Here is a 12950-nt window from a genome sequence, read left to right on the forward strand (position 1 = left end):
CCTGTTGTTACAATTAAGAAAAAAAAAATTCTAGCTATTGACCCCTGCCAGTTTTTGGAGTTAATATTAATTAGATTTGGGACTACAGTTAAATACTTTAAGTTATCCTACAAGCTCAAAGTGTTTATACATGCAACTACTTCAATGAATTAGGTACAAGAATACAGAGGTAAGAAATAGAATCTGTTGTAGAATAAATCCTATTTCAAATGTGACTGTTTTAGGATTTGAATCAACCACATATTACAGAAAACTCCAAGATAAAGCCTTGGCATAACCAAAACACAGTTTATTTTTCCTCTTACGTAAAATTAATCTAGCCGTGTTTTACCAGTGGTATGGCAACTCCACAGTCAAAGGGACCCAAGTCCATCTGACTTTCGGTTCCCTTATCCTGGCACAGGCTTCCATTGTCAAGGCCGACTCCTGGCCTAATGGGGCTACTGGAGCTTCAGCCATCACACTCTGTGCTTCCTGTTATATCCACTGGTCAGAACTTTAGATACATCTGTCTAAAAGGAATGCTGGAAATACAGTCTAAGCTGTGCACATTGTACCTGGAATAAATGAGTTCTTTTAATAAAAAGAGTTGAATGGATATTTGGTGGGCAAAGAGCAGTCTCTGCTACAATAACAAACTTCATAATTTTAGAATTAGATATCTTGTTTAATGAATATTTTGACTTGGTGAGTGTCAACTTATACCATAGATAGATTATAACTTTGAAAAGGAATTAGAACACAATAATATAAAATTCACACTAAGGCTTTTTTGGGGAAAAAAAATCTCTACCATTTATTGAGTGTTTATTATCTTCACAACATCCCTATGAGTTAGGGACTATTTTTGTGGGCATTTTGCAGATAAAGAAACAGAGGCATCGAGATGATAAGTAGCTTGACTAAAGAGAGGTGAAGCTCTGGGCAGTGTGGTTCCTGTGCGCCCATAAGGCCATTGCACAATGCTGCTTCATCTTGTAATTCAGAAAGTATTCCAGGATGTGGCAGTTGGTCATCGTGAATGCTCATTGTTATCTTGCGGCTTTGTGAAAAGTTCTGGCCGTTCAAATGATTTGACTGTTGAGATTCTGTGCACACAAGATTGTACTGTGTGCATGTTTCTAAAAATGTATGTTATAGGTCAAAATGCTCACACTCATTTACCTCTAAGAACAGTTCTTATATTGAAGGGAAATTATCTGTACGTGAGAGAACAATGTGGTTTTGAGTACAAGTGGTGAACAGACATTGAATAGCTGTTTTCAGAAAGCATCACTCCCCTGTACCTCAGAACCCAGCCTCAGTGCCGGTTGCGAGTCAACAGCTTTGATGACCTGAAGTTTTTGCATCACTTCTCTTTTGCCCATCTTTGGGATTCAAAGATGATAAATTTGAAGTCGAGTTCTACCGCTTCCATTGGAAGAGAAAAAGTTCCCGTGTGTGTGTGTGTGTGTGTGTGTGTGTGTGTGTGTGTGTGTGGTTACGGAGAGATGTTCTATGCATCTGCAGGGGGTGCTGCCATCAACAAGGAGGGCAGAGTGGGATGAAGGGCTTGGGAGGCCAGGATGGGCATCTCTGATGAGCTCCAGAACTCTCCACCTAAGTGTGCAAGTGTAAACACTCCCTGATGTGTGAACTGGCCATGTCAAGACTAAGTATTTAGCAGGAAATGCCCCCTGTTCAACCCTTGCCTTCTCAGGTGTAGAGGTTGGGTTTTCTCTTCCATCTTTGTTTGAATTATGTCATTAATCAACCTTAGTGAAAGATCACTTAGTCATTTGTGACAGCATAAGTTCTTAATTGTTAGGAATCACTGGTGTGGCACACATTTTTTTCTATCCGTGAACACACTCAAATGCTTATTTTCTCATGAGCTTTTATTTTTTCTTTTTTAAAAAAGTTTCTTAGGATAAATAATCACAGCCTTTTTCTTTGTCTCTCCCTTGCCCCCAGTCTCATCTTTTTCTTAATCTTTATATTCCTATATTTCAGTGAAGAGTCCCCGTGCCAACGCTGTGCTGTGGGAGGCTCCTACCTCCACCAGCTTTTGAGGGGGTTGTAGTCCTGAAACCTTAGAGGTTCCACAGCCAAGCTGGGGGTCTTTCTGGAGCATGGATGGTGCTTAGACCTATGAACCCAGGAAGCCTGACACATTATTGTGGTGTCTCAATTCTTTTTTTTTTTAATAAGAAAATTTGTATCAAATTGCATTTGGTGAGAGCAAAAATAAACTGAGGTTGGTTGAGCTTTGGGAGACTACAAGCCACTGTAATATTTAAGATTTCTTGAGCTCCAGAACTAACATTTGTCCTATCAAAGTCAATAATTGCTCCTGTTGAGAATGCATGCATTAAAGTAAGATGTTCACTACTTTATATGATCACCAAACATGAAATAATATGTTTTACACATGTATGTACTATGTGTTCAAATGTTTGTAAATCCATGGAGCCAATAAAATGTAAGTTCTATGAAGGCAGAAGTTTTAATCCATTTTGTTCCTAGAACAGTACCTGAAACATACTGGTGTTAGGGGTAGGTCTTCAGATTTTATTAATCAAATGGAATTGCCACACTTAAAAAAGCTTAGAGAAAAACTGCATTAATGTGTCCATAGTCGGGTTGGAAATGGCAGCTGCAGGTTCATTGATTGCTTTGTTCATTCGGCACTTTTCACCGGACAGGCTATGAGCCCAGCAGTGTTCTGGTTTTTGGGATACACCAAGCCCTGCCTCGCTGGTGCTTAACATTCTAGTGGGGGAGACAGAAAGAAAGCAAACATGGTGGACAAGTTAATTATCTAGTTTTGAAAGTTGACAGGAACTGTGGACAAAAGAAAACAAGAGCTGGAGATAGCAGTTTAGGAGTGCCAGAGCAGGGTGAGGGTCAGGTTAGAGTAAGCCTCATTGAGAGATCCTTTGAGCAACACCTGAAGGAGGAGATGAGAAAGTTAGCCATGTGGAGGGAACAGCATTCCAGGCAAATGGCCCAGCAAGTGCAGAGTCCTGACAGTAAGAGCAGTTCTGGAATATTCTAGAAACAGGAAGAAGACCAATGTGACTAGAGCAGAGTGAAGCAGGAGTGGGAGAAAATGTGATCAGGAAAGTAAGGGGGTCCCTGTGGCAACTAAGATTTTGGCTTTTATTCTGAAGGAAATGAGAATTCATTGCAGGACTTTGAGAGCACGATCTGACTTGTCACAAGTGTTCTCATTGTCTGCTGGGTTGAGAAGACATCCAAAGGGAGCCAAAGATTGAGCCAGGGAGAGCAGGTAGGACAGGTTCCAGCAATCTAGGTGAGAAATGAGGACCAGTGGTGACTCTGACAAGGGTGGAAATGAAGACATGGTGAGGAGTGATCACGTTTCAAATATATCTTGAGGTAGAGCTGACAGGATTTTCCCAATGGACTGGGTGTAGTAAGTGAGAGAAGGAATTCAGTTATGGATGATTATTTTGTCCTGATCAATGATAAAGTTGAGTCAACAACTGATATGGGGAAGTCTACAGGTGGAATAAGTTTTTGAGGAGGGAAATCAGTTCAGTGTTGGCTATGTTGAATTTGAGATATTTTTAGACCATCTGAGTGGAGATGTCCGGAGTTTGGGAGAGAGTCTGAACTTGATATAATGTTATGGGTCCTCAGCATGGAGATGATGAATGAGATTAGCACAGTAGTGAGTGTAAAAAGGAAAGGGAAGGACACCAAAGATTGAGCCTTGGGACACTCAGAAAGAAGAGAGGGAACCAGCAAAGGAGATTGAAATGGAATCCATCTCACTGTGGCATCGTGAAAGACAAATGAAGATGGTATAAAATGAAAAAGTGATCAGCTGTATCAAATGCTGCTATTGGGTCAAGCAGGGTGAGAATTGATAATTTTCCATCTTGTCAACAGCAGCTGTGATAGAGGGAGGGGGTGGAGGTATACTTGGAATGAGTTCATGAGAAAATGGGATGGAAGGGATTGGAAACAGCAAGTATAAGCAGCTCTTTCAAAGGAGGGAGATGGGGAATGGCTACTGGGATGCCATCACGTAGATAGGAAGGTAGAACCCTGTGCACTGGAGGAGGGAGTGTCTTCACAGAGGAGGACAGGTAGGAAGGGACAGTGGGCTGCTCTGGGCACATGTGGTTCTGTGGATGTTCTCTTTTGACAGCCTCGATTCTTCAGGGAATTGGGAGCAAGTTCATCAGCTGAGAGTGAATGTGGGGCAGACAGTGTGAGAGGTCAAAGTGGCAAGAGTAGTTGTGCAGCAGTCTTTTAGGAGAGAGGGAAAGTAAATGGAATGGGGAGGGAAAGTAAATAGCATGGCTGCTGAGCTGTGTTACTAGCCCACCTGGTATTGGGTTGTGAGGTGTAGTTGTGGGTTCTTTTTCAGTCGGATCATCTGCATGGGCGGCTGGCAGACAGTTGAATCTGACAGGGCAGCAGTTCTGGAAAATGAGTATGATGAGTCAAGAAAGGGACCAGGAAGTGGAAACTGTGTGTGAGGCAGTGATGCTGATGAATGACCATGGAAAGCAATGGAGGTGAGGAGGGAGCAGATGTTGAGTGGGTAGGGGACAGTGAAAAGGGAGTAGGATCCACTAGCATGCTGCTTGTCTCTTATTTAGGCTCAAGAGCTTCTGGAATCTTCTAGGCATTCTGCTGCTTCAAGGGAGTCTCTGAGGTTGGGTTCTGCATAGATGTATTGAAACATGCACCTAGGTGTGTTTTGGTGTCCTGCCAGAGACCTGCTTTCCCTTTATTCTTATCCTGAGGCTCTTTAGGAGGCGCAGATGGAAGAATTTTTGTGGTTTCTTAAAACCCAAGTGGGTTACCTAAGTCATCCCAGTTCTGCCCCCTGTTTCCTGAGAGGACCATAGCAACACCCTGAAATGGGGTTTCCACTCTGCCATCCCTCACTTGCCTGTTTGGGTGTTGACCTCTGCCATCTACACGTATCCCGGATGTAGTGTTGGGCCCCTGGTTGATGTCATTCCTTTTCAAATGGGATCTTTTACTACAGCAATCCGGCAACAAATTAAATAGTGATAGAGTTTTCTTTCCCTTACAAACCACAACCATGACCAAGGGAAAAACCAAACCAAACCAACCAAACAAACAAAAGTATGTGGCTTCTTACGACAGCCCCCTACCTCACCCAAACCTTGTGGCTCTTTGATTTTGGTGTTCTGAAATTGCATAATCATGTGCTCTTTTTCACTTATTGTGCTGGGCACATACTTAATGGACCCTTTCAGTTGGTTTTCTTTTATGGGGTGGGGTAGGCAGGACTATTTTAAAGATTTCTTCAACTTTGTCTTCCAGTTGTTCTAATGAATTTTAAAATTGTGCCCGTCCTGTTTTAATTTCCAAGAGATATTCTTTGTCCTCTAAATGTTTCTTATAAATATATATAAAATGGATAATGTAAACATATATTTTTGCATAGATTTGGGTTCGTTGTTACAGTGTTCCCTTATTTCTCTGAGGATATTCATTATAGGCTTTTAAAAAACACTTTTCTGGTCCCCGAATTATCTCTTCTCTCTAGACTTCCTCCATTCATGCCTTCCTTCCTCCCTCCCTCCCTTCCTTTGCTCTTGCTCTTGATTTTGAAGTCTTGTGATAAATATTTGACCATCCATTCGTTTTCTACATAAGGAACTAAAAATGTTAATTGGAGCCCTGTGTGCTCCTTGAACAGAGTGTTTGGATTAATGAGCTTCATTGCAATGTTTTCTCTGTAATGGATTGATTTCTCCAGATCTATAATTTTTCAATTTTTCCAGGGGGTAAAAGCCTGGTTGTCTGTTTCATGAAAGTTAAAATGTGGGTAAGAGTGATCCCACCATTCAGAATGCAGACTTAGTAGCTTAGTAGTCGCTTGTTTTCAGTCCTGGAACTTCACCCACCCTCACCACAGTTGGTATTCCAAAGTGTGAAACTCCTTAGATTATCTTTCTTAAGAAAATCAAACTCCAGATATTCATGTCTTTTGGCCATTTTTGATTAGCTTATTTGTTTTCTTCCTTTTGAATTGTTTGAATTCCTTATATATTTTGAATATTAACCCCTTATTAGATTTATGGTTTGCAAATATTTTCCCCCACTCTGTGGGTTGTCTTTTCACTTTGTCAATTGTTTACTTTGCTGTGCAGAAAGCTTTTTAGTTTTATGCTATCAAACTATTTTTGCTTTTGTTGCCTGTGCATTCAAGGTTGTATCCAAAATCTCATTTCCCAAGCCAATGTCATCGAGCATTTCTCCTATGTTTTCTTCTAGTAGTTATATAGTTTCAGCTATTTTTTAAAAATTTTAATCCATTTTGAGTGGATTTTTAATATGGCATAAGTGTCACTTCCATTTTTTTATACGTAGATATCCAGTTTTCCCAACACCATTTATTGAAGAGGCTGTCCTTTCCCTATTGTGTATTCTTGGCACTTTTGTTGTAAATAAATTGATCTCACACGTGTGGGTTTATTTCTGAGCCTTCTATTCTGTTCCATTAATTTATGTGTCTGTTTTTATGCCTGTATCATACTGCTTTGATTACAGTAGCTTTATAATATATCTTGAAATCAGAGAGTTTGATGCCTCTAGCTTTGTTCTTTTGCTCAAGATCGATCGTTTTGGTTAATTGGGGTCTTTTTGGTTCCATACAGATTTAAAGATTATTTTTTCTATTTCTGTGAAAAATGGCATTGGAATTTTGATAGGAAGTGCCTTGAATCTGTAGATCACTTTGGATAGCATAGATGTTTAAACAATATTAATTTTTCCACTCCATGAAGAGGTATACTTTTTTCATTTATTTGTGTTTTCTTCCATTTCTTTTATCTGTGTTCTGCAGGTTTTAGTATTCAGGTGTTTCACCTCCTTGGTTGAATTTACCCCAAGTATTTTGCTGCTCTTGCTATTGTAAATGGAATTATTTTCTCAATTTCCTTTTTGGATACTTCTTTATTATTCTATAGAAAAGCTACTGATTTTTGCATGTTGATTTTGTATCCTGCAACTTTACCACATTTGTTTATCAGTTTTAACAGTTTTTTTGATGAAATTTTGGTGCTTTCTGTATATATGATTATGTCATCAGCAAACAGAGACAATTTCACTTCCCTGTTTTCTTTCCTTTTTTTTTTTTTTTTTTGTTTTTGAGACGGAGTCTCGCTCTGTGGCCCAGGCTGGAGTGCAGTGACCCGATCTTGGCTCACTGCAAGCTCCGCCTCCTGGGTTCATGCCATTCTCCTGCCTCAGCCTCCTGAGTAGCTGGGACTGACTACAGGCGTCCCCCCCCGCAAGCACGCCCGGCTAATTTTTTTGTATTTTTAGTAGAGATGGGGTTTCACCATGTTAGCCAGGATGGTCTCGATCTCCTGACCTCGTGATCCTCCCACCTCAGCCTTGCAAAGTGCTGGAATTACAGGCGTGAGCCACCGCGCCGGGCCCCTATTTTCTTAATCACGTGATAAATACGGGCTTGTTGAAAAACATGGAAATGCTAAAGATGTTTATATATTAAGAGGCAAAAGCTATGATGCTCAACTCCTCTAAAACCACTTTTTAGTAGGTGAACATTGTTAAACAGTTTTGTGAATCTGCTTCCAGATATTTTCTAGGCATGTTCATACACATATACACATAATTTGTTTTTACCCAGTTGGAATCATGTATCATCTGATCCAAAACTCGCTATTTTTCAGTTCATATGCAGTGACTGTCTTTCCAAACCATGGTATATATCTCTAAGAATGTTTCAAATCTGCTATAGTTTTTAAACATATTTATTGTTATATACATATGTGTATAAGTTACTTATTTGCTTATTTCTTTGAATATATTTGTCTAGCTTTGGAATTACATAAATAATGAGTACAAATGGTAAAAAAATTTCATGTGGAAGGATATATAGAAAAAGTACAAGTCTCTCTTCTCATCCACTCGGTCTCATTACCTAAAGGGTTATCCTTAGAACATTATATAATACATCCCTGAAGTTTAGATCATTTTATTGCCTTGCAAATATTGAGAGTAAGGAATTTAGTACATATACCTTCCCTTTCACTTTCCTACCCTCTACCTAATGATTTTGATTATAGTTTTTCAGTTCACCCACTGTTAAATAATATGCCTATATTTATAATATACCTATAATAAACCTATATTTTTGACTTATCAACTTTAGACATATCTATTGGTGACTTGTGATGAGAGATGAAATAATTTGCACATTTACCTTTCTTTCCCGTTCTTTTCCCCTACCATTCTCCCCTTTTTGGTTAAATGATTGCTTTTAGGTTGATAAGGTTTATAATAGCTGCTGTTCTGTGGTTACAAAATTTGTTCCATATGTATGTAAAATTTGATTATACAACTAGCATTCACAACGTTATTATGTAAATATTAGTTACTGTTATCACACACTGAAGCTCAAGGAGGAATTTACTAAGCATACAGATCATTCCTTCTGGATCAAACTCAGCAGTCCTTTGCTATGCCTTACCTCGTCTTTCTTGGATTCCTTTTCTTTTGATTGCAGTATATCCTTGAGTAGATTTTCAGAATGGATATGTACTGTCTGAACTCTGTTGTACCCAAAAAGTTTGCTTTCACATTTGCTAATAGTATGACAAAGTATCAAATTCTACTTTCAAATTCTTTCCCCCTCATGGCTTTGAAGATACTGCCCCACTATATGTTCTAAAATCCATTGCTGCTAATGAGAAATTCTGGTGTCAGTCTGACTCTTATTTCTTTCATATCACTTGGCAATTTCTTCTGGGAAAATATTACTTATCTTCCAAATGATGAACCTTCTGTATCATGTCTCTAGGTGTTAGGGCTTCTTTCATTTAATCCTGTGGGTCCTCAATAGACTTTTTAATTAAAGTCTCATTTTATTCAGGCTCTGTGAAATTTTTTGTTATGTTTTGGCTTCTTTTTCTCCTTTGTTGTCTCTATTCTCTCCTTGAATGTCTTTCTGATAGATATAGAAATCCCATTATCTATCATGTCTTTCAGATTATCCTACATTTTCTCTTTGTTTTCTTTTCTGCCATGTTTAGAATTCTCTTACACGTAAGACACCACTTACTAGATCTTCAGTCATATCCTTTTATTATTCAGTCTGTGCGTTTTAATTTTCAATTTTGGCAACCATATTTTTAATTTCTAAGAATCTATTTTGCTAATAGTACTTTTGTCCTGAAACCTTTTTATATTCGGCAATATTTAGAAAGAGCATGCCCTTATTCACAGCTGATTAGGAGTACACTCTGAATGCAGAGTACAATGAGCAAACATTTTATTATTGTCCTCCTCAAGCCTCTATGCCAGAAGTTATTGCCTCCATCAGAAACCCTTCTTCTCTTTTGTTCTATGCCTCACTTCCAAATGAAGTTCCAGCTTCATCTTTGCTGTCACTGTAGTGAGACAAGCAAATCCCTATTTCATGTGGTCATTGCTCAAACCTCTATTGACAATCCTGCTGTACATTCCCTTATTTAGAGTGGGATGGAAAATAAAGGCTATGAAGGGGGAAGAATCTGTTCCCACCATCCTCTTTTTTCATTGTGGTTTTCTCCTGTTTTATGGATGCAATAAGCTGTTGCAATCTCTCAGGATGGAAAAGGGCATTTTAAAACTACTCTACTGCCAGAATGATCTCTTTTTTTAAAATTATACTTCTGGGATTTTAAAATTAACTTCTGGGATACATGTGCAGAACATGCAGGTTTGTTACATGGGTATATACATGCCATGGTGGTTTGCTGTACCCACCAACCCATCATTTACATTAGGTATTTCTCCTAACGCTATCCCTCCCCTAGCCCCTCACCCCTTGACAGGCCCAGTGTGTGATGTTTCCCTCCCTGTGTCCATGTGTTCTCATTATTCAACTCCCACTTATGAGTGAGAACACGTGGTGTTTGGTTTTCTGTTCCTGAGTTAGTTTGCTGAGAATGATGGTTTCCAGCTTCATCCATGTCCCTGGAAAGGACATGAACTCATCATTTTTTATGGCTGCATAGTATTCCATTGTGTATACGTGCCACATTTTCTTTATCCAGTCTATCATTGATGGGCATTTGGGTTGGTTCCAAGTCTTTGCTATTGTGAATAGTGCCACAATAAACATACGTGTGCATGTGTCTTTATAGTAGAATGATTTATAATTAATTATCTGGGTATATACCCAGTAATTGGATTGCTGGGTCAAATTGTATCTCTGGTTCTAGATCCTTGAGGAATCGCCACACTGTCTTCCACAATGGTTGAACTAATTTACACTCCCATCAACAGTGTAAAGGCATTCCTATTTCTCCACATCCTCTCAGCATCTGTTGTTTGCTGACTTTTTAGTGATCGCCATTCTAACTGGCGTAAGACGGTATGTCATTGTGGTTTTGATTTGCATTTCTCTAATCACCAGGGATGATCAGCTTTTTTTCCCATGTTTTTTGGCCACAAAAATATCTTCTTTTCAGAAGTATCTATTCATATCCTTCACCCACTTTTTGATGGGGTTGTTTGTTTGTTTGTTTCTTGTAAATTTGTTTAAGTACCAAAACAGATACATAGACTGATGGAACAGAACAGAGGCCTCAGAAATAATGCCACACATCTACAACCATCTGATCTTTGACAAACCTGACAAAAACAAGCCATGGGGAAAGGATTCCCTATTTAATAAACGGTTTTTAGAAAACTGATTGGCCATATACAGAAAACTGAAACTGGGCCCCTTCCTTATACCTTATACAAAAATTAACTCAAGATGGATTAAAGACTTAAATGTAAGACCTAAAACCATAAAAACCCTAGAAGAAAACCTAGGCAGTACAATTCAGGACAGAGGCATGGGCAAATACTTCATGACTAAAACACCAAAAAGTAATGGCAGCAAAAGTCAAAATTGACAAATGGGATCTAATTAAACTAAAGAGCTTTTGCACAGCAAAAGAAACTATCATCAGGGTGAACAGGCAACCTACAGAATGGGAGAAAATTTTTGCAATCTATCCATCTGACAAATGGCAATATCCAGAATGATCTCTTTTATTTTTTATGATATATTAATCATGTTTGTTCTCTTGTGTCGTCTTTCTTTCTCTCGATTTTCCAGTGGTCCATGGTGGTCTATTTTTAGGGTTCATATTTACAAATGGGCGTCAAGGTGACTCCACTACAGTTATGTGAATAAGTTTCCTTGCCATGCCTCTCCCTACACTGGGCGAGCTGATCTGGTTCCGGGTCAGTGGATGGAGCATTTCCTCTTGCAGGCACTCCTTCAGGCTGGTGGGAGCAATGTGGGCCATGGACTGAAACCATGTCAATGGAGAAGACTTCCTCTGTGCCAGGTCCTGGTCAGAGCCGCCGTCTTGATTTATTTGTATCCCTTTTTCTGTCTGTGGTGAAGATCTGGAGGTTCTTAAGCTCTCTCTGGCCTCAAAACCCACAGCAGGAAACTTCCTCACTCAGATCACCCACATTGTTAGCAAGCAGAGCTTCAGTTTTGAGTGGAGGGCAGGAGTATTGGGCGGTAGGGAAGGACACAGTTCTCCATGCTGTTCTGAATGCAGTGCATTAATAAACTGTCTTCACAGTTGCTCCAGGGTGCTTTGCATTCGTGAACTTCTAGCTTCTAGGAAGAACCTGGTTATCTCTGATGTTTTGGGTTGTGGTTCCCTCTGCTCTAAATTCTGTGCCAATCCATCTCATCTGTTTCCTACCATTGGTTTATTTTTTAAAAAGATTTTATATTTATATAGATTCATGAACTTGGCTATTATACCATATTAATGTTTGGGTCCAGAGTCAAACTTTTATAAATCTGTAATCAAAAATTGGCCTTTATTTTCATGTAGAAGGAAGTAGCAGACCAAAATGGAGTTCTGTGTTCTGAAATGCTGTAAAATGTTTTTCTAAATGAGTCATTGAGATGTAGAGCAAGCAAGTGCCCCTTTGAGGGAATGTGTGTGTGTGTGTGCACACATGCAAGGGCATTTCCCCATGTCTCCCATCTTTCAATTATTCCGGTAGACAGTGGGCCAGCGGCAGGTGGTGGTGTAACTTCTTCATTTGCAGTGCTGTGGCTGTGGTGGGGATCTGAACAGGAGGCAACCTTGGCAACAGTAGGAAGAGAATATGGAGTCAGCAGGAAGCACTTTTCCCTCCCACTTACCTGTCTTCTTGTAGCAGACAGCAGTGGGGGCAGCTTCAGCTGACTTGCTTAGCCTGTTTCCATTGTGAGCCATAAACGCCTTAGACATTTTTTCATTTCAGGATGCTGGAACTTGATGAAATTCAACTATACTCATTGTCTCGCCCAAATCTCCAATCCTATTCTATGCTTTTGTTGTTGTTGTTTGTGGTGTGTTTCTCTCTCCACTTGGCTTTCCTTTTAAAACAACAAATTATTTTCTTTAATTTTAAATGAACTTATTCATTGCCTCCCTTGTGTGTCCCCTCCTTTCTAGTGATATTGCTATTGTTCATTCCCAGCTGTCCTGGACTCTTGCACAAGACTCTGCTGGCATTCTGCCTTCTAGATGCTTCACCTTCCCGTTATTTCTTCCCTCTGCCCCAGAAAGGCCCTTCCCGTGGCTCTGATGATGACGGCAGCTGACTCTTTTCCAAGATAGAATCCCCGTATGATTCCTTGGTCTCGTAATTGCTTAGCACAGTGCTCAGCGTTCAGTAAATAAGGTTAAGGAAGGCCAGTGATATACAGCTAGTAGAAAACAGCAGTTAATGAAGGCTTGCTTTCTGTCACAGGTTCCTCTCCTCCAGGACTTCAGCATCTCTGTCTTTCTGTCGTAGCATACAAGACAGCATCTCTGTCTTTCTATTGCAACTTCCAGGTGAGAAACCCTCCCACAAGCATATACAAATTTTATGGGAACAGACAAAAATTGGTAGGGAAGCAAATCCCTTCAAGGTTGAGTCTTTCTGGGCTT

At 39.7% G+C, this 12950-nt stretch overlaps 1 protein-coding gene across 4 annotated transcripts in view; it reads left to right on the forward strand.

Moving 5' to 3' along the window:
• Positions 1-12950, forward strand: part of ESR1 (estrogen receptor 1) — a 448172-nt gene that overhangs the window by 304141 nt on the left and 131081 nt on the right. The gene's annotated exons all lie outside the window — the stretch shown is intronic.

The sequence above is a fragment of the Rhinopithecus bieti genome, unplaced genomic scaffold, assembly GCF_001698545.2.
Source record: "Rhinopithecus bieti isolate Rb0 unplaced genomic scaffold, ASM169854v2 scaffold_16097, whole genome shotgun sequence".
Classification (NCBI taxonomy): Eukaryota; Metazoa; Chordata; class Mammalia; order Primates; family Cercopithecidae; genus Rhinopithecus; species Rhinopithecus bieti.